The 19162-nt window shown below is 43.3% G+C and overlaps 1 protein-coding gene and 1 pseudogene across 2 annotated transcripts in view; both read right to left on the bottom strand.

Annotated features, from left to right (window-relative positions):
- The window catches only part of LOC306948312 (transcription factor E2F8-like), a 112137-nt pseudogene extending 106766 nt beyond the window's left edge, over positions 1 to 5371 (bottom strand). The window contains exon 1 of the transcript in view: positions 4863 to 5371. The product of the transcript in view is annotated as a transcription factor E2F8-like (transcript). The remainder of the gene's footprint in view (positions 1 to 4862) is intronic.
- Positions 1 to 19162, bottom strand: part of LOC306947656 (palmitoyltransferase ZDHHC13-like) — a gene marked incomplete at both ends in the record, with an annotated part of 613047 nt that overhangs the window by 144282 nt on the left and 449603 nt on the right.

Raw genomic sequence — 19162 nt, 5'->3', positions numbered from 1 at the left:
CACATGGCACAAGAATGTAATGACAGTGCTTTCTAATGGGATATAAGCGCCACAGCAGGTAACCGTACAAGACCACATGACCATACCTAACAGGTAACCATACATAACCTACAAGAACCATAGCAGCAGGTAATGAAGAAAAATTAGCTCACCCCTTCCAGAAACTAGTAACAACTCAAAAGAAGAGCAAACTCAGAGAGACACTGCTCCCTCTGCTGCTAACACTTAAATAATAGCACCTTTTCCAGTCATTGCTTGCACCTGAGCTCCCTGGGATAGCCTTGACCTCTCAACTAATGTTCAATCATTGGTTCAGGCTGTGAAGGGATGGAGTGCAGCAGAGTTGCCAGGTCACAGCCTGAACCAAAGAGTGAGTAGGTCAGGGGTGAACTCCTGCTGTTTTGGAAACGTGAAGTACAACGTGCATCGTGATGCAGGTACAGTACCTATCAATGATGTGATTGACAGGTGATTGTTGCAAGGTGGTCTTCTTATGGTTCTGTTGGAACAGTAGTTGATGTTCCTTCTGGAGGCTTATCTTCTTCAGTTGGGGTTTGGGTTCACTGGTTCCCAGAATTTCAGCACTCCACCACCTGGTGTCATGACATACCCTCGTAGACACTGAAGCACGCTGAAGTGTTGATGCTGCTACCAGTGGTCCTGTGGACTTCACAGCCTCAAGGGGAGTAGTGCAGATGTTTGAAAGGTCTGTGGAGTGGTGGGTCTGCCTTCAGTGGTAGGACACAGGCTGCGTTTTGGTCTTGAGTCAAACACCTCCACTTGTGCTGGGGCATGTCCTGGCCTTTGGTCCAACATCCGTTGTCCTGATATCTGGGGCTGGATCACTATATCAGGTACTACAGGGGGGTGGGGGTTCTAATTTGCCATGTGGACATGTTTAATGCTCTCTTTGTGATGAAAATTGGAGTGTCAGCTACTATCTTTACTGGCCGTGTAGTGATAACCATAGGGTTTACCTCTAACAAATTCCTCCAAGGTGCAAGTAGATGACACCGTTTCAGTCCTACTTGCACTTCCAAGGCCATTTCACCTTGTGTTTCTGAGGCTCTAGGTCCTCAAGGGAAGGGAGCACAAGGTGATTCATGGTGCCAACTTGTGGCTTGAGTAAGGTGTCCTTGCCTTAATTTGTATCCTAAGTGGGGAGGCCCAAGTGGTCTGCAATGTTCCTGAAGCACTGGGTCTGCCATCTCCTGGTCTCTCCTTCAAGTCCCACAAGGTTTCACCCCTGCAAGTCCACACCTGCAAGGACTATGAATCTGCCTTCAGAGTGGCCTTCAGGATCCCACTTGATCTATTAGGCCTGCTCCCATTGGCTTACAGGGCAGGTGGAACCACCATTTGATGCTGTGGTCTTGGCCCTCTTCTTCCCAGTTGCGTCCATGAAATGCATTCCTTGGTTACTCTTGATGACCTGAGGAGTCCTGTATGATCCCATCAACCTAATTAGTGCTGTAATGGCATAGGTTTGGTTTTTCTTTGGTACGAGGATCAGCTTGAATCAGTCCATTCATTGTATCAGAATATGATAGGGCATATCTTGCCCCCTCAGATCAAGAAAGGAGACCTATATAATCAAACTGCCTTTACTGTAGTGGGTCGTGCCCTCTACTAAGATGGGCTGTTGTTTCCAGCAGAGGTCTTGGTCTCATTTGCGAGCAAGTGTCACAGTCCTGATGTTCTTTGATGATATGCAATACTCTACGGGCAGCCCACGTGCTTTGGCCACTGCCCATATGTCCTGCCTGTCGTATTTCTGATGCATCCAGTGGGCTATGTCTTCTGCTGATGTATTTTCCAGCCATCTAACTTGAGCCAGTGTGTCAGCTTCATCGTTGTCCAGCAACTGCAAGGACTGATGTCCTGAGACGTAGTATGTTCATACAGTCCCGTGCCTAACCATGTTCCATATATCAACCCACATATCTTTGCTCGAGACAGGTCCAATCCTGAGTGGCCCACTGTACTATTCAGAGCGTGAGCCCTCAGTGCACTGCTCGGCTTTCTGTGCAGATGTTCGGTGTACTCTCCCCCGGCTCTTGAGTTATAACCATCCGCATGGCTTGTAGCTCAGCCCAATGGTTACTCCATCCATCCCCCTCTTCAAACCATACTGTTTTGGTTGAGGGGATGCTATGTGATGGCTCTTCACCTCCTTGGATTCCCTCTGCTGGATCCAACTGTCTACCAAGTGTCATTTGGAACAGGCTATTTCCCCTCCTGTATGGGACCCTTCTCTGGGCAAGTGACCATCATTTCCTTGGGCGTCTCACTGTGATATATTACCAGCCTGAGTCTCTTCTGCAGTGAAGATGATGACAGTCTTGACTATTTCTTTTTGCCCACCTGGGAGTCCACACTGCTTTGTACTCGTGATCCAGCATGGTTGTGGCAAAAAAAAATGTTTTTGCGTGGCCCTTTAAAATGCCTTTACCATCCAATCGATAATACATCTTTCTCTTAGTCTGAACTCTCCCAGATTGGTTTGGAGAGTCAATATGTACTCTGGAACTGGGGCGACAGATGCCCTGTACTCCTGGGGTGGGAAACACCCAAATACCAATTTCAAGCACATTTGGTTTACAGGGATCATCCACCCCCTGAATCCACCTATCATTGCCCATTTTCAGTGGACATGAATACAATCTTTGCAAATTTTCTTGTGGAATGTATAGAGTTGCAGTTGGAATTCAACTGAAAGAAAAATTTGGTCATGTCTCTTTAACAGATTTTCATAAGCTCTATCTTATCGGAGAAAAACACCCTTCTGTTCACAGTTACACCAAGTTCATGTTGTCATTCATATCACTTTTTTGGTTGTACATTGTATGGGAACTGCTGAATGATGGCCTGAACCTGTGATTGATCATCTGAGGTGAGCAATGAGTCAGCCACGGGAACACAGGTGAAGGCAATTCAGTTGTGTTGCCAGAAGGGATGGAGCCTGGCTCCACCTCTCCTAGGCCCATTTAAGAGCTGACTGGCAGTGGGGAAGGATCTCTTCTGGAGATCCATTCCACTGGAGTTTCATAAGCAAGCCCAGGATACAGGTAAGACTTCTATCCTTTCTGCTTTGGTGTAATAACTGCGTAGCCAAGCCCTTTGGTACATTTCATCGCTATAACATCTGTCCTTTCATTGATTGTACATACGTGCATTTGTGAAAAATTACTGTCAAAGGTGAAGCACAGGAAGAGTAATATTTCATCCAAAATCGCTGGTGAACACCTTGAGAACTCACTAGGAGTGGCAACCGCTGCTATTGAACAACCCTGATGTATCAATTTCACAACAGCAAGGTCTAACATCCCACTAGTTTTTGTTGCTCCCTGTTTTTCATGTTTTTACAAAAATATGTAAAACATGCATTTTATTATTTATATATAGTAAGTTTACTATTGATTTTATATGCAGCCCATGGCAATTCCTGTTACTCTGTGCAGCCCAGGTAAGCCAAAGTGTTAGACAACCATGCTCTAGATTAATAAAGGACAATGAGAAAACCCTGATCTTAGAATGATCAAATATTGTTGTATATGGAAACTGTACGTGCTTTTTTTTTTTTTCTTTTTTTTTTTTTTTTCGCCATATACTGTAAAAAATCAGTTTACAGTGTGTATCTAATTACCGGCCAAAGGGAATAGAACCTTGTATGTACCACGTGGGAACTCATCTAAAACATGAAAAGAACTTCCCAGAGGATAAACTAGTGGGGAAAAAAAAAAAAAAAATTATCTTTTGCGATTAATTGTGACGAATGGATGTCAGAAAAGGAGAAAAAACACAACCATCTAGGAAATGTAAGGGTTAATGAAAGGTAATATGTTGCTTCATGGCAATAGTAACACTTTTCTGATCATACAAAACAGGGCATGACAGTCAGCAGTATGCTAGGGTTGCATGTAAACTGGAGAAGTGTGAAAAGGCAACTGCAAATTGCACTATTTGTTACTGAAAGTTGTAAGGAGCAGGATTATCTGTTTTGTACCTTCCTCAGGGCAGTCTAATTTTTCTATAGAGGAAGGTAGGGAAGGAGGTGGTTTCTTTCACTATTTCTGCTATTCTAATGTCCTTCTCTGATTGAACTGTATCTCATTCTTTTCCTGTTCACAGTATGTTGTGCATTTCTATATCACAAGGCTTTTAACTTTTTATAACTACCATAAACATAATATAACATGTTTTTTCTTTTGCTTGTTTGGTTTCGTTTTTATTTGGTAAGGCTAAAAACCAATTCTACTAAGATTCTAGGCTTGTCCTACCTGAAACCCAGAGGACACGCACAGCCCAGCTCAGCTCACACTTGCGCCTGCTCACCCTGCCACATCATCTGCCTCCTGGAGCAGCCCAGCCTGGCCAAGGGGCACAGGGAGGGCGTAGTGCAGTGCAGACAAATAGCATGGCCCCGTGCTTAATGCTTTGCAAGAAAATGGTGTCAGCTTTCAAAGATTACAATTTGAAAATATATGAATTTGGAAAGGGTCTAGAGGCCCAACAGGAGAATCATCCTGGGATGGAACAAAGTATGCTGACCGTTTTAAAGGCTGTAGATGCAAATATATGTTCCTTTCATCTTATTTTATTTATTTTTAATTAGGGAGAACCCTTGCTAACTTATCTTGTTTTATAAGGCTTTGTTTTGCAAGCAGGTGTTCCACTTGGGCTCTGTATCATGTGCTGGCCGCACGGATACAGCATGCAGGTGGAAAAAAATGCTGCAGACTCTGAAGAGAGTAAAAGCAGGAGGGAGGCTGCAGTGGAGGAGAGAGGAAAGATCCTCGCTGTTATCAAATGTATATTCAGTTTTTATCAAAGGACGCAATGGGGCTATTGGAATTTCTAACTTATCTCGCCTTTCCTTCATTCCTGGTAGTTCCACCTGAGGAAAAGTTTTTTCTCGAGGCAAACTATGGGTGACGGTATGGCTGGCATGCTTACACGTTAGCAGTTCCTTAAAAGCCATTTGCAACAAAGCCGAATTACATTTCTCTCTTTCTAATTGTTCCTCAAGGTTCACTATTGGATTCTGCAGAGTTTTCACCAATTCTTGTGTTACTTTAACCGATTCCTGTAGTGCTTCTATGGTTTGGAGTTCTGCCGAATGCTTTCCATCTCGGAACTCCACGGCTGCTTTTAAAGTAGCCCCGAGTACGGCACAAATAAACGACTTTCCTTTTCCAGCTCGGGTACGAGCATTGTTTTGCAGAACACTAATACGGTCCGAAACACTCTGCAAGTTATACCAGTTCTGTCGTGCCCAATCCATACCTGATAAAGAGGGTCGAGCACCATGTTTTTCTAAAAGATCAAATAATACATCTTCACTTTTCATGGTGGCAATGCTGTCGCTCATTTTTTCAATACAATGAGAGACCTACACTAAGGGAGGTGGAGGTGTACGTATTCAAAAGCTCAAGTGACTCCTCATCTCCCCAGGGAAACACACACTTTTCAAATGCTAATGCTCAAAGTTAATGCTCTTCCCTTTCTCTGAGGGGAGCACACAAAAAGGTCCAAATTTCACACTTCAGTTACAAGATACTTAAATCACAAAATGCAGAGAGGTCTTCCCGAGGAGGCACACACGTAATCAAAATTAATTCATACGTCCCCGAGAGGCATACAGATAAACTGTAAAGTTTCAGAATGCGGAGCGGTCTTCCTGGAGAAGGACTCACGTCTAAGTTTTCAAAAATATCCCTCCATGCAACTCCAGGAGGTACACAGAGAAAAAAAAGTTTCAAACTATATCTGGAAGGACAACACTCTCACAGCGGGTATCCTGCAACGACTACGCCATTAAATAAATGTCTCGCTCCAACTTATAGGAGGGAGAGGAGGTTCTTTTATTATCTATATACCCGGCGTGAGATTAAGAAGCAACGGTTCAAATGTTGGTCCAACCAGTTTATTACAGATCTTAATCAGGCGAAATGGGGAAGGGGAGAACGGACACTATTATGAATTAGGGTAATGGGGGAAGGAGGGCGATAGAAAAGAAGAAGCAAGGAGTCTTTATAGGCAGCAAGAGGGACATAGTCACCACCATGGATCCAGCGTGGTTCGTAGTTCAGTCTTTGATCTTCAGTAGTGGTGGGTCGTCGGGCATTGTTGTTCTATTGACGACAAAGGACGATGACCATGGCGATGATGGCCCCTTTTCAATGGTTTCAAAGTGCTTGAATCAGCGGTCTTTGCAGTGACAGCTCAAATCCAAAGTGGTTGAGTCAGCTCTCCTTTGAGTGGCAGCTTCTGGCTCTGGGATCTCAGCAGAAAACTCCTGTTCTTATCTTCCTGGCCTTGCCAGCAGATAAGAGGGAGCAGGGAGACACCAACTTGTATCTTGCCTTCGCAGGATACAATGGCATTGTCCCTCAGTCTTCCATAGCAAACAGGAGTTATTTGGTAACAGGCTACATCTTCTGCCACTAAACAGTCCTGAGCACTATCTTCCGAAGGCAAACAGTTCCAAAGATGTAAATTTGTCCACACAGCGATGTTGATTGCCACACAACATTCAAGACTTGCCTCCTCAACAAATTACCTAAGGAAGCAAACTTTGAGCCAGAAAAACAAAGAAGGATTCTCACACCTCAGTATGAGCCTTGAGAGGTTGCCATCCAGGAGACCACAGCATCAAATGGTGGTTCCACCTGCCCTGTAAGCCAATGAGAGCAGGCCTAATAGATCCAATGGGATCCTGAAGGCCACTCTGAAGGCAGATTCATAGTCCTTGCAGGTGTGGACTTGCAGGGGTGAAACCTTGTGGGACTTGAAGGAGAGACCAGGAGATGGCAGACCCAGTGCTTCAGGAACATTGCAGACCACTTGGGCCTCCCCACTTAGGATACAAATTAAGGCAAGGACACCTTACTCAAGCCACAAGTTGGCACCATGAATCACCTTGTGCTCCCTTCCCTTGAGGACCTAGAGCCTCAGAAACACAAGGTGAAATGGCCTTGGAAGTGCAAGTAGGACTGAAACGGTGTCATCTACTTGCACCTTGGAGGAATTTGTTAGAGGTAAACCCTATGATTATCACTACACGGCCAGTAAAGATAGTAGCTGACACTCCAATTTTCATCACAAAGAGAGCATTAAACATGTCCACATGGCAAATTAGAACCCCCACCCCCCTGTAGTACCTGATATAGTGATCCAGCCCCAGATATCAGGACAACGGATGTTGGACCAAAGGCCAGGACATTGTGCCCCAGCACAAGTGGAGGTGTTTGACTCAAGACCAAAACGCAGCCTGTGTCCTACCACTGAAGGCAGACCCACCACTCCACAGACCTTTCAAACATCTGCACTACTCCCCTTGAGGCTGTGAAGTCCACAGGACCACTGGTAGCAGCATCAACACTTCAGTGTGCTTCAGTGTCTACGAGGGTATGTCATGACACCAGGTGGTGGAGTGCTGAAATTCTGGGAACCAGTGAACCCAAACCCCAACTGAAGAAGATAAGCCTCCAGAAGGAACATCAACTACTGTTCCAACAGAACCATAAGAAGACCACCTTGCAACAATCACCTGTCAATCACATCATTGATAGGTACTGTACCTGCATCACGATGCACGTTGTACTTCACGTTTCCAAAACAGCAGGAGTTCACCCCTGACCTACTCACTCTTTGGTTCAGGCTGTGACCTGGCAACTCTGCTGCACTCCATCCCTTCACAGCCTGAACCAATGATTGAACATTAGTTGAGAGGTCAAGGCTATCCCAGGGAGCTCAGGTGCAAGCAATGATTGGAAAAGGTGCTATTATTTAAGTGTTAGCAGCAGAGGGAGCAGTGTCTCTCTGAGTTTGCTCTTCTTTTGAGTTGTTACTAGTTTCTGGAAGGGGTGAGCTAATTTTTCTTCATTACCTGCTGCTATGGTTCTTGTAGGTTATGTATGGTGGTTACCTGTTAGGTATGGTCATGTGGTCTTGTACGGTTACCTGCTGTGGCGCTTATATCCCATTAGAAAGCACTGTCATTACATTCTTGTGCCATGTGACTTTGTTTAAAATATTTTCTTAAGGAGACAGCCTTTTCTCAGTTCTGTTGCTTTCTTTTTCAGCGCTGCTCTGCAAGCCTTGCTGTGACTCTGGGCTAGGCCTGGCCACTCATCAGGGTAGAGCTGCTGCCATGATAGATACAGCTGTAGGGGGTGCAAGTTGAGTTGCGATACACGTAGCATGTGGGTTACAGGTTGTGTATGCCTGAGTATCTAATTCACATTAAAATGTCTTGGCTGTATGCATGTGGTGGCTGGAATCCCTGTGCATTGTAGAAGCAAAGTTCGGAGCCAGAAAGTAAGGGAACGCAACATTATGAAAAAAAGAAGAAATGATCTATGGAAAATTAATTGTTATAGATGTTCTTTGATCCTGGAAAATCATAAAAATAGCCTTGGGGAAACAAACAAACAAACAAAAAAACAGCAGGTAACTGTCAAAATGTTAGCTGAATACACTAAACACTAATACACCTGTATAGATGTATGTATATATACAGGTATGTAATATACCTTTTGAGTTAGCTAAAAGGATCCCATTCACCCCTGTGAGTGTAGGTGTTACTATCCACATCTCTTAGAGAATCACAGATTTCTATGAATTACAGTTATTCAGGATAACACAGCTATTACATTCCCCAAACTGGCTCCTATTGCATTGTAGACCTCAGTGTTTTTGCAACACTATATGTACTGCTGCTGACAGCACTTTCCTATATTCAAGACGAACCTTCTTTTTTTTTTTTTTTTTTTTGAGTGCAGTGATACCATGGTTTTCATATTGCTTTACCCCAGTCTATGCACATCTGATTGCTGTTGTGGGCCTTTCCCTGTACAGGTTTGATTTCACACACCTGTATCTACCCGTATTACATTGTATAAAACCTTTTTCTTGGAGAGTAATAAATGACTTTACCCCGGAAAGAACAGAAATATTCCTTCCCTCCTTCCTTCCTTCCTCCCTCACTTACTGCTTTGGCTTATTATTGAAATGCAGATCTCCTAGAGGTCTTCTTTCAAGTGTTTCAAATATTCTCTACAATACTTGTCATTAATGTATGGTATTGCTTTTTTGCCCACATTCTATTTATTAGATGGAGCTGGCCTCAGTATGAGCCTGGAGCCATTGCCATCCAGGAGCATTAATTAATTTGTTAAGGTGACAGGCTATTTCCAGTTCTGCTGTTTTGTTTTTACAGAGCATTTCTTGATGTGCAGCACATTTTGCAATGTGTTTCTGCCTATAATATTGTTTCAGGATAGGTTTGCATTGGAGAGACGGGGTGTCTCAGGAGCAGAGGCAAGCAAACTACACAGTCAGAGCAGCACAGAGTTATGAGTTTTATTTGGCATATGCACACACACAGGTATCCATTTTTGATAGCCCCAGAAGATGGCAAGCAGAAACTCCCTAAGCAAGTGCAATAGGAGCACTAGTAAGCTAAACCAGCAGCTCTCTAAGCAAGCACAGTATTACTTACTGACCTTGAGAGAGGGATGAAATTCTGGGAAGGAGTCTGCCTGCAGTGCTTTCAAAACATATCAGCAGGGCATTCCCTGCTTCCAAGTGCATCTTTCCTCTCTCCTCCACTGCAGCCTCCCTCCTGCTTTTACTCTCTTCAGAGTCTGCAGCATTTTTTTCCACCTGCATGCTGTATCCGTGCGGCCAGCACATGATACAGAGCCCAAGTGGAACACCTGCTGGCAAAACAAAGCCTTATAAAACAAGATAAGTTAGCAAGGGTTCTCCCTAATTAAAAATAAATAAAATAAGATGAAAGGAACATATATTTGCATCTACAGCCTTTAAAACGGTAAGCATACTTTGTTCCATCCCAGGATGATTCTCCTGTTGGGCCTCTAGGCCCTTTCCAAATTCATATATTTTCAAATTGTAATCTTTGAAAGCTGACACCATTTTCTTGCAAAGCATTAAGCACGGGGCCATGCTATTTGTCTGCACTGCACTACGCCCTCCCTGTGCCCCTTGGCCAGGCTGGGCTGCTCCAGGAGGCAGATGATGTGGCAGGGTGAGCAGGCGCAAGTGTGAGCTGAGCTGGGCTGTGCGTGTCCTGTGGGTTTCAGGTAGGACAAGCCTAGAATCTTAGTAGAATTGGTTTTTAGCCTTACCAAATAAAAACGAAACCAAACAAGCAAAAGAAAAAAACAACATGTTATATTATGTTTATGGTAGTTATAAAAAGTTAAAAGCCTTGTGATATAGAAATGCACAACATACTGTGAACAGGAGAAGAATGAGATACAGTTCAATCAGAGAAGGACATTAGAATAGCAGAAATAGTGAAAGAAACCACCTCCTTCCCTACCTTCCTCTATAGAAAAATTAGACTGCCCTGAGGAAGGTACAAAACAGATAATCCTGCTCCTTACAACTTTCAGTAACAAATAGTGCAATTTGCAGTTGCCTTTTCACACTTCTCCAGTTTACATGCAACCCTAGCATACTGCTGACTGTCATGCCCTGTTTTGTATGATCCGAAAAGTGTTACTATTGCCATGAAGCAACATATTACCTTTCATTAACCCTTACATTTCCTAGATGGTTGTGTTTTTTCTCCTTTTCTGACATCCATTCGTCACAATTAATCGCAAAAGATAATTTTTTTTTTTTTTTTTTCCCCACTAGTTTATCCTCTGGGAAGTTCTTTTCGTGTTTTAGATGAGTTCCCACGTGGTACATACAAGGTTCTATTCCCTTTGGCCGGTAATTAGATACACACTGTAAACTGATTTTTTACAGTATATGGCGAAAAAAAAAAAGAAAAAAAAAAAAAAAAAAGCCCGTACAGTTTCCATATACAACAATATTTGATCATTCTAAGATCAGGGTTTTCTCATTGTCCTTTATTAATCTAGAGCATGGTTGTCTAACACTTTGGCTTACCTGGGCTGCACAGAGTAACAGGAATTGCCATGGGCTGCATATAAAATCAATAGTAAACTTACTATATATAAATAATAAAATGCATGTTTTACATATTTTTGTAAAAACATGAAAAACAGGGAGCAACAAAAACTAGTGGGATGTTAGACCTTGCTGTTGTGAAATTGATACATCAGGGTTGTTCAATAGCAGCGGTTGCCACTCCTAGTGAGTTCTCAAGGTGTTCACCAGCCATTTTGGATGAAATATTACTCTTCCTGTGCTTCACCTTTGACAGTAATTTTTCACAAATGCACGTATGTACAATCAATGAAAGGACAGATGTTATAGCGATGAAATGTACCAAAGGGCTTGGCTACGCAGTTATTACACCAAAGCAGAAAGGATAGAAGTCTTACCTGTATCCTGGGCTTGCTTATGAAACTCCAGTGGAATGGATCTCCAGAAGAGATCCTTCCCCACTGCCAGTCAGCTCTTAAATGGGCCTAGGAGAGGTGGAGCCAGGCTCCATCCCTTCTGGCAACACAACTGAATTGCCTTCACCTGTGTTCCCGTGGCTGACTCATTGCTCACCTCAGATGATCAATCACAGGTTCAGGCCATCATTCAGCAGTTCCCATACAATGTACAACCAAAAAAGTGATATGAATGACAACATGAACTTGGTGTAACTGTGAACAGAAGGATGTTTTTCTCCGATAAGATAGAGCTTATGAAAATCTGTTAAAGAGACATGACCAAATTTTTCTTTCAGTTGAATTCCAACTGCAACTCTATACATTCCACAAGAAAATTTGCAAAGATTGTATTCATGTCCACTGAAAATGGGCAATGATAGGTGGATTCAGGGGGTGGATGATCCCTGTAAACCAAATGTGCTTGAAATTGGTATTTGGGTGTTTCCCACCCCAGGAGTACAGGGCATCTGTCGCCCCAGTTCCAGAGTACATATTGACTCTCCAAACCAATCTGGGAGAGTTCAGACTAAGAGAAAGATGTATTATCGATTGGATGGTAAAGGCATTTTAAAGGGCCACGCAAAAACATTTTTTTTTGCCACAACCATGCTGGATCACGAGTACAAAGCAGTGTGGACTCCCAGGTGGGCAAAAAGAAATAGTCAAGACTGTCATCATCTTCACTGCAGAAGAGACTCAGGCTGGTAATATATCACAGTGAGACGCCCAAGGAAATGATGGTCACTTGCCCAGAGAAGGGTCCCATACAGGAGGGGAAATAGCCTGTTCCAAATGACACTTGGTAGACAGTTGGATCCAGCAGAGGGAATCCAAGGAGGTGAAGAGCCATCACATAGCATCCCCTCAACCAAAACAGTATGGTTTGAAGAGGGGGATGGATGGAGTAACCATTGGGCTGAGCTACAAGCCATGCGGATGGTTATAACTCAAGAGCCGGGGGAGAGTACACCGAACATCTGCACAGAAAGCCGAGCAGTGCACTGAGGGCTCACGCTCTGAATAGTACAGTGGGCCACTCAGGATTGGACCTGTCTCGAGCAAAGATATGTGGGTTGATATATGGAACATGGTTAGGCACGGGACTGTATGAACATACTACGTCTCAGGACATCAGTCCTTGCAGTTGCTGGACAACGATGAAGCTGACACACTGGCTCAAGTTAGATGGCTGGAAAATACATCAGCAGAAGACATAGCCCACTGGATGCATCAGAAATACGACAGGCAGGACATATGGGCAGTGGCCAAAGCACGTGGGCTGCCCGTAGAGTATTGCATATCATCAAAGAACATCAGGACTGTGACACTTGCTCGCAAATGAGACCAAGACCTCTGCTGGAAACAACAGCCCATCTTAGTAGAGGGCACGACCCACTACAGTAAAGGCAGTTTGATTATATAGGTCTCCTTTCTTGATCTGAGGGGGCAAGATATGCCCTATCATATTCTGATACAATGAATGGACTAATTCAAGCTGATCCTCGTACCAAAGAAAAACCAAACCTATGCCATTACAGCACTAATTAGGTTGATGGGATCATACAGGACTCCTCAGGTCATCAAGAGTAACCAAGGAATGCATTTCATGGACGCAACTGGGAAGAAGAGGGCCAAGACCACAGCATCAAATGGTGGTTCCACCTGCCCTGTAAGCCAATGGGAGCAGGCCTAATAGATCCAATGGGATCCTGAAGGCCACTCTGAAGGCAGATTCATAGTCCTTGCAGGTGTGGACTTGCAGGGGTGAAACCTTGTGGGACTTGAAGGAGAGACCAGGAGATGGCAGACCCAGTGCTTCAGGAACATTGCAGACCACTTGGGCCTCCCCACTTAGGATACAAATTAAGGCAAGGACACCTTACTCAAGCCACAAGTTGGCACCATGAATCACCTTGTGCTCCCTTCCCTTGAGGACCTAGAGCCTCAGAAACACAAGGTGAAATGGCCTTGGAAGTGCAAGTAGGACTGAAACGGTGTCATCTACTTGCACCTTGGAGGAATTTGTTAGAGGTAAACCCTATGGTTATCACTACACGGCCAGTAAAGATAGTAGCTGACACTCCAATTTTCATCACAAAGAGAGCATTAAACATGTCCACATGGCAAATTAGAACCCCCACCCCCCTGTAGTACCTGATATAGTGATCCAGCCCCAGATATCAGGACAACGGATGTTGGACCAAAGGCCAGGACATGCCCCAGCACAAGTGGAGGTGTTTGACTCAAGACCAAAACGCAGCCTGTGTCCTACCACTGAAGGCAGACCCACCACTCCTCAGACCTTTCAAACATCTGCACTACTCCCCTTGAGGCTGTGAAGTCCACAGGACCACTGGTAGCAGCATCAACACTTCAGCGTGCTTCAGTGTCTACGAGGGTATGTCATGACACCAGGTGGTGGAGTGCTGAAATTCCAGTGAACCAGTGAACCCAAACCCCAACTGAAGAAGATAAGCCTCCAGAAGGAACATCAACTACTGTTCCAACAGAACCATAAGAAGACCACCTTGCAACAATCACCTGTCAATCACATCATTGATAGGTACTGTGCCTACATCACGATGCACGTTGTACTTCACGTTTCCAAAACAGCAGGAGTTCACCCCTGACCTACTCACTCTTTGGTTCAGGCTGTGACCTGGCAACTCTGCTGCACTCCATCCCTTCACAGCCTGAACCAATGATTGAACATTAGTTGAGAGGTCAAGGCTATCCCAGGGAGCTCAGGTGCAAGCAATGACTGGAAAAGGTGCTATTATTTAAGTGTTAGCAGCAGAGGGAGCAGTGTCTCTCTGAGTTTGCTCTTCTTTTGAGTTGTTACTAGTTTTTGGAAGGGGTGAGCTAATTTTTCTTCATTACCTGCTGCTATGGTTCTTGTAGGTTATGTATGGTTACCTGTTAGGTATGGTCATGTGGTCTTGTACGGTTACCTGCTGTGGCGCTTTTATCCCATTAGAAAGCACTGTCATTACATTCTTGTGCCATGTGACTTTGTTTAAAATATTTTCTTAAGGAGACAGCCTTTTCTCAGTTCTGTTGCTTTCTTTTTCAGCGCTGCTCTGCAAACCTTGCTGTGACTCTGGGCTAGGCCTGGCCACTCATCAGGGTAGAGCTGCTGCCATGATAGATACAGCTGTAGGGGGTGCAAGTTGAGTTGCGATACACGTAGCATGTGGGTTACAGGTTGTGTATGCCTGAGTATCTAATTCACATTAAAATGTCTTGGCTGTATGCATGTGGTGGCTGGAATCCCTGTGCATTGTAGAAGCAAAGTTCGGAGCCAGAAAGTAAGGGAACGCAACATTATGAAAAAAAGAAGAAATGATCTCTGGAAAATTAATTGTTATAGATGTTCTTTGATCCTGGAAAATCATAAAAATAGCCTTGGGGAAACAAACAAACAAACAAAAAAACAGCAGGTAACTGTCAAAATGTTAGCTGAATACACTAAACACTAATACACCTGTATAGATGTATGTATATATACAGGTATGTAATATACCTTTTGAGTTAGCTAAAAGGATCCCATTCACCCCTGTGAGTGTAGGTGTTACTATCCACATTTCTTAGAGAATCACAGATTTCTGTGAATTGCAGTTATTCAGGATAAGACAGCTATTACATTCCCCAAACTGGCTCCTATTGCATTGTAGACCTCAGTGTTTTTGCAACACTATATGTACTGCTGCTGACAGCACTTTCCTATATTCAAGACGAACCTTCTTTTTTTTTTTTTTTTGAGTGCAGTGATACCATGGTTTTCATATTGCTTTACCCCACTCCATGCACATCTGATTGCTGTTGTGGGCCTTTCCCTGTACAGGTTTGATTTCACACACCTGTATCTACCCGTATTACATTGTATAAAACCTTTTTCTTGGAGAGTAATAAATGACTTTACCCCGGAAAGAACAGAAATATTCCTTCCCTCCTTCCTTCCTTCCTCCCTCACTTACTGCTTTGGCTTATTATTGAAATGCAGATCTCCTAGAGGTCTTCTTTCAAGTGTTTCAAATATTCTCTACAATACTTGTCATTAATGTATGGTATTGCTTTTTTGCCCACATTCTATTTATTAGATGGAGCTGGCCTCAGTATGAGCCTGGAGCCATTGCCATCCAGGAGCATTAATTAATTTGTTAAGGTGACAGGCTATTTCCAGTTCTGCTGTTTTGTTTTTACAGAGCATTTCTTGATGTGCAGCACATTTTGCAATGTGTTTCTGCCTATAATATTGTTTCAGGATAGGTTTGCATTGGAGAGACGGGGTGTCTCAGGAGCAGAGGCAAGCAAACTACACAGTCAGAGCAGCACAGAGTTATGAGTTTTATTTGGCATATGCACACACACAGGTATCCATTTTTGATAGCCCCAGAAGATGGCAAGCAGAAACTCCCTAAGCAAGTGCAATAGGAGCACTAGTAAGCTAAACCAGCAGCTCTCTAAGCAAGCACAGTATTACTTACTGACCTTGAGAGAGGGATGAAATTCTGGGAAGGAGTCTGCCTGCAGTGCTTTCAAAACATATCAGCAGGGCATTCCCCGCTTCCAAGTGCATCTTTCCTCTCTCCTCCACTGCAGCCTCCCTCCTGCTTTTACTCTCTTCAGAGTCTGCAGCATTTTTTTCCACCTGCATGCTGTATCCGTGCGGCCAGCACATGATACAGAGCCCAAGTGGAACACCTGCTGGCAAAACAAAGCCTTATAAAACAAGATAAGTTAGCAAGGGTTCTCCCTAATTAAAAATAAATAAAATAAGATGAAAGGAACATATATTTGCATCTACAGCCTTTAAAACGGTCAGCATACTTTGTTCCATCCCAGGATCATTCTCCTGTTGGGCCTCTAGACCCTTTCCAAATTCATATATTTTCAAATTGTAATCTTTGAAAGCTGACACCATTTTCTTGCAAAGCATTAAGCACGGGGCCATGCTATTTGTCTGCACTGCACTACGCCTTCCCTGTGCCCCTTGGCCAGGCTGGGCTGCTCCAGGAGGCAGATGATGTGGCAGGGTGAGCAGGCGCAAGTGTGAGCTGAGCTGGGCTGTGCGTGTCCTCTGGGTTTCAGGTAGGACAAGCCTAGAATCTTAGTAGAATTGGTTTTTAGCCTTACCAAATAAAAACGAAACCAAACAAGCAAAAGAAAAAAACAACATGTTATATTATGTTTATGGTAGTTATAAAAAGTTAAAAGCCTTGTGATATAGAAATGCACAACATACTGTGAACAGGAGAAGAATGAGATACAGTTCAATCAGAGAAGGACATTAGAATAGCAGAAATAGTGAAAGAAACCACCTCCTTCCCTACCTTCCTCTATAGAAAAATTAGACTGCCTTGAGGAAGGTACAAAACAGATAATCCTGCTCCTTACAACTTTCAGTAACCAATAGTGCAATTTGCAGTTGCCTTTTCATACTTCTCCAGTTTACATGCAACCCTAGCATACTGCTGACTGTCATGCCCTGTTTTGTATGATCAGAAAAGTGTTACTATTGCCATGAAGCAACATATTACCTTTCATTAACCCTTACATTTCCTAGATGGTTGTGTTTTTTCTCCTTTTCTGACATCCATTCGTCACAATTAATCGCAAAAGATAATTTTTTTTTTTTTTTTTTTCCCCACTAGTTTATCCTCTGGGAAGTTCTTTTCATGTTTTAGATGAGTTCCCACGTGGTACATACAAGGTTCTATTCCCTTTGGCCGGTAATTAGATACACACTGTAAACTGATTTTTTACAGTATATGGAGAAAAAAAAAAAGAAAAAAAATAAAAAAAAGCACGTACAGTTTCCATATACAACAATATTTGATCATTCTAAGATCAGGGTTTTCTCATTGTCCTTTATTAATCTAGAGCATGGTTGTCTAACACTTTGGCTTACCTGGGCTGCACAGAGTAACAGGAATTGCCATGGGCTGCATATAAAATCGATAGTAAACTTACTATATATAAATAATAAAATGCATGTTTTACATATTTTTGTAAAAACATGAAAAACAGGGAGCAACAAAAACTAGTGGGATGTTAGACCTTGCTGTTGTGAAATTGATACATCAGGGTTGTTCAATAGCAGCGGTTGCCACTCCTAGTGAGTTCTCAAGGTGTTCACCAGCCATTTTGGATGAAATATTACTCTTCCTGTGCTTCACCTTTGACAGTAATTTTTCACAAATGCACGTATGTACAATCAATGAAAGGACAGATGTTATAGCGATGAAATGTACCAAAGGGCTTGGCTACGCAGTTATTACACCAAAGCAGAAAGGATAGAAGTCTTACCTGTATCCTGGGCTTGCTTATGAAACTCCAGTGGAATGGATCTCCAGAAGAGATCCTTCCCCACTGCCAGTCAGCTCTTAAATGGGCCTAGGAGAGGTGGAGCCAGGCTCCATCCCTTCTGGCAACACAACTGAATTGCCTTCACCTGTGTTCCCGTGGCTGACTCATTGCTCACCTCAGATGATCAATCAGAGCTCAATCAATGCTCTGTTAGCAGCAGAGGGAGCAGTGTCTCTCTGAGTTTGCTCTTCTTTTGAGTTGTTACTAGTTTTTGGAAGGGGTGAGCTAATTTTTCTTCATTACCTGCTGCTATGGTTCTTGTAGGTTATGTATGGTTACCTGTTAGGTATGGTCATGTGGTCTTGTACGGTTACCTGCTGTGGCGCTTTTATCCCATTAGAAAGCACTGTCATTACATTCTTGTGCCATGTGACTTTGTTTAAAATATTTTCTTAAGGAGACAGCCTTTTCTCAGTTCTGTTGCTTTCTTTTTCAGCGCTGCTCTGCAAACCTTGCTGTGACTCTGGGCTAGGCCTGGCCACTCATCAGGGTAGAGCTGCTGCCATGATAGATACAGCTGTAGGGGGTGCAAGTTGAGTTGCGATACACGTAGCATGTGGGTTACAGGTTGTGTATGCCTGAGTATCTAATTCACATTAAAATGTCTTGGCTGTATGCATGTGGTGGCTGGAATCCCTGTGCATTGTAGAAGCAAAGTTCGGAGCCAGAAAGTAAGGGAACGCAACATTATGAAAAAAAGAAGAAATGATCTCTGGAAAATTAATTGTTATAGATGTTCTTTGATCCTGGAAAATCATAAAAACAGTCTTTCGGGGGAAGAAAAGAAAAAGAAAAAAGAGCAGGTAACTGTCAAAATGTTAGCTGAATACACTAAACACTAATACACCTGTATAGATGTATGTATATATACAGGTATGTAATATACCTGTAATGGAATACTGTTGAGAAGGTTCATCCTCTATTGTCACACCACCAGCATCGGCCTCTGATATTGTGGACTAATATAATCAAATAGGAGCCGTTACTGTTGAAGCAGACCTCATACATACACATTGAATCAGCTGTACAATTTGCTCTTCAAAGGCCTAATTTGCTTAGGCAATCGACACCATCAGTAAGAACATCTATTGTATAATGCACCAAGATCTACCTGACTTCCTAGTAATCGCGGTGCTGAGACTGTAACTGGTCAACTTAATCAATGTATATTGATTTTCTATTGCTTTTGCCACAGTGTATTTGGTGTGTTGATTTTATGGCCACCAAACACTCCCTCAGCCTCTCTCTCACTCCCCCTGCACAGAAAGCCAGGGAGAGAGGGGAAAGCCCATGGGAATATTACCTCAGATGTAAAACAAATTTAACTTAGGGAAAATAAATTTCATTTATTCATCCCATTCCCTGCTCAGCAGGTCTTCCTCACCCCTCCATTTCTGACTCCTTCA

This window comes from Tetrao urogallus (genome assembly GCF_951394365.1).
Source record: "Tetrao urogallus genome assembly, chromosome: 6".
In the NCBI taxonomy this organism is placed as follows: Eukaryota; Metazoa; Chordata; class Aves; order Galliformes; family Phasianidae; genus Tetrao; species Tetrao urogallus.
Note: the sequence above shows the minus strand (reverse complement) of the source record. Positions and strands in the feature narration are given on the sequence as shown.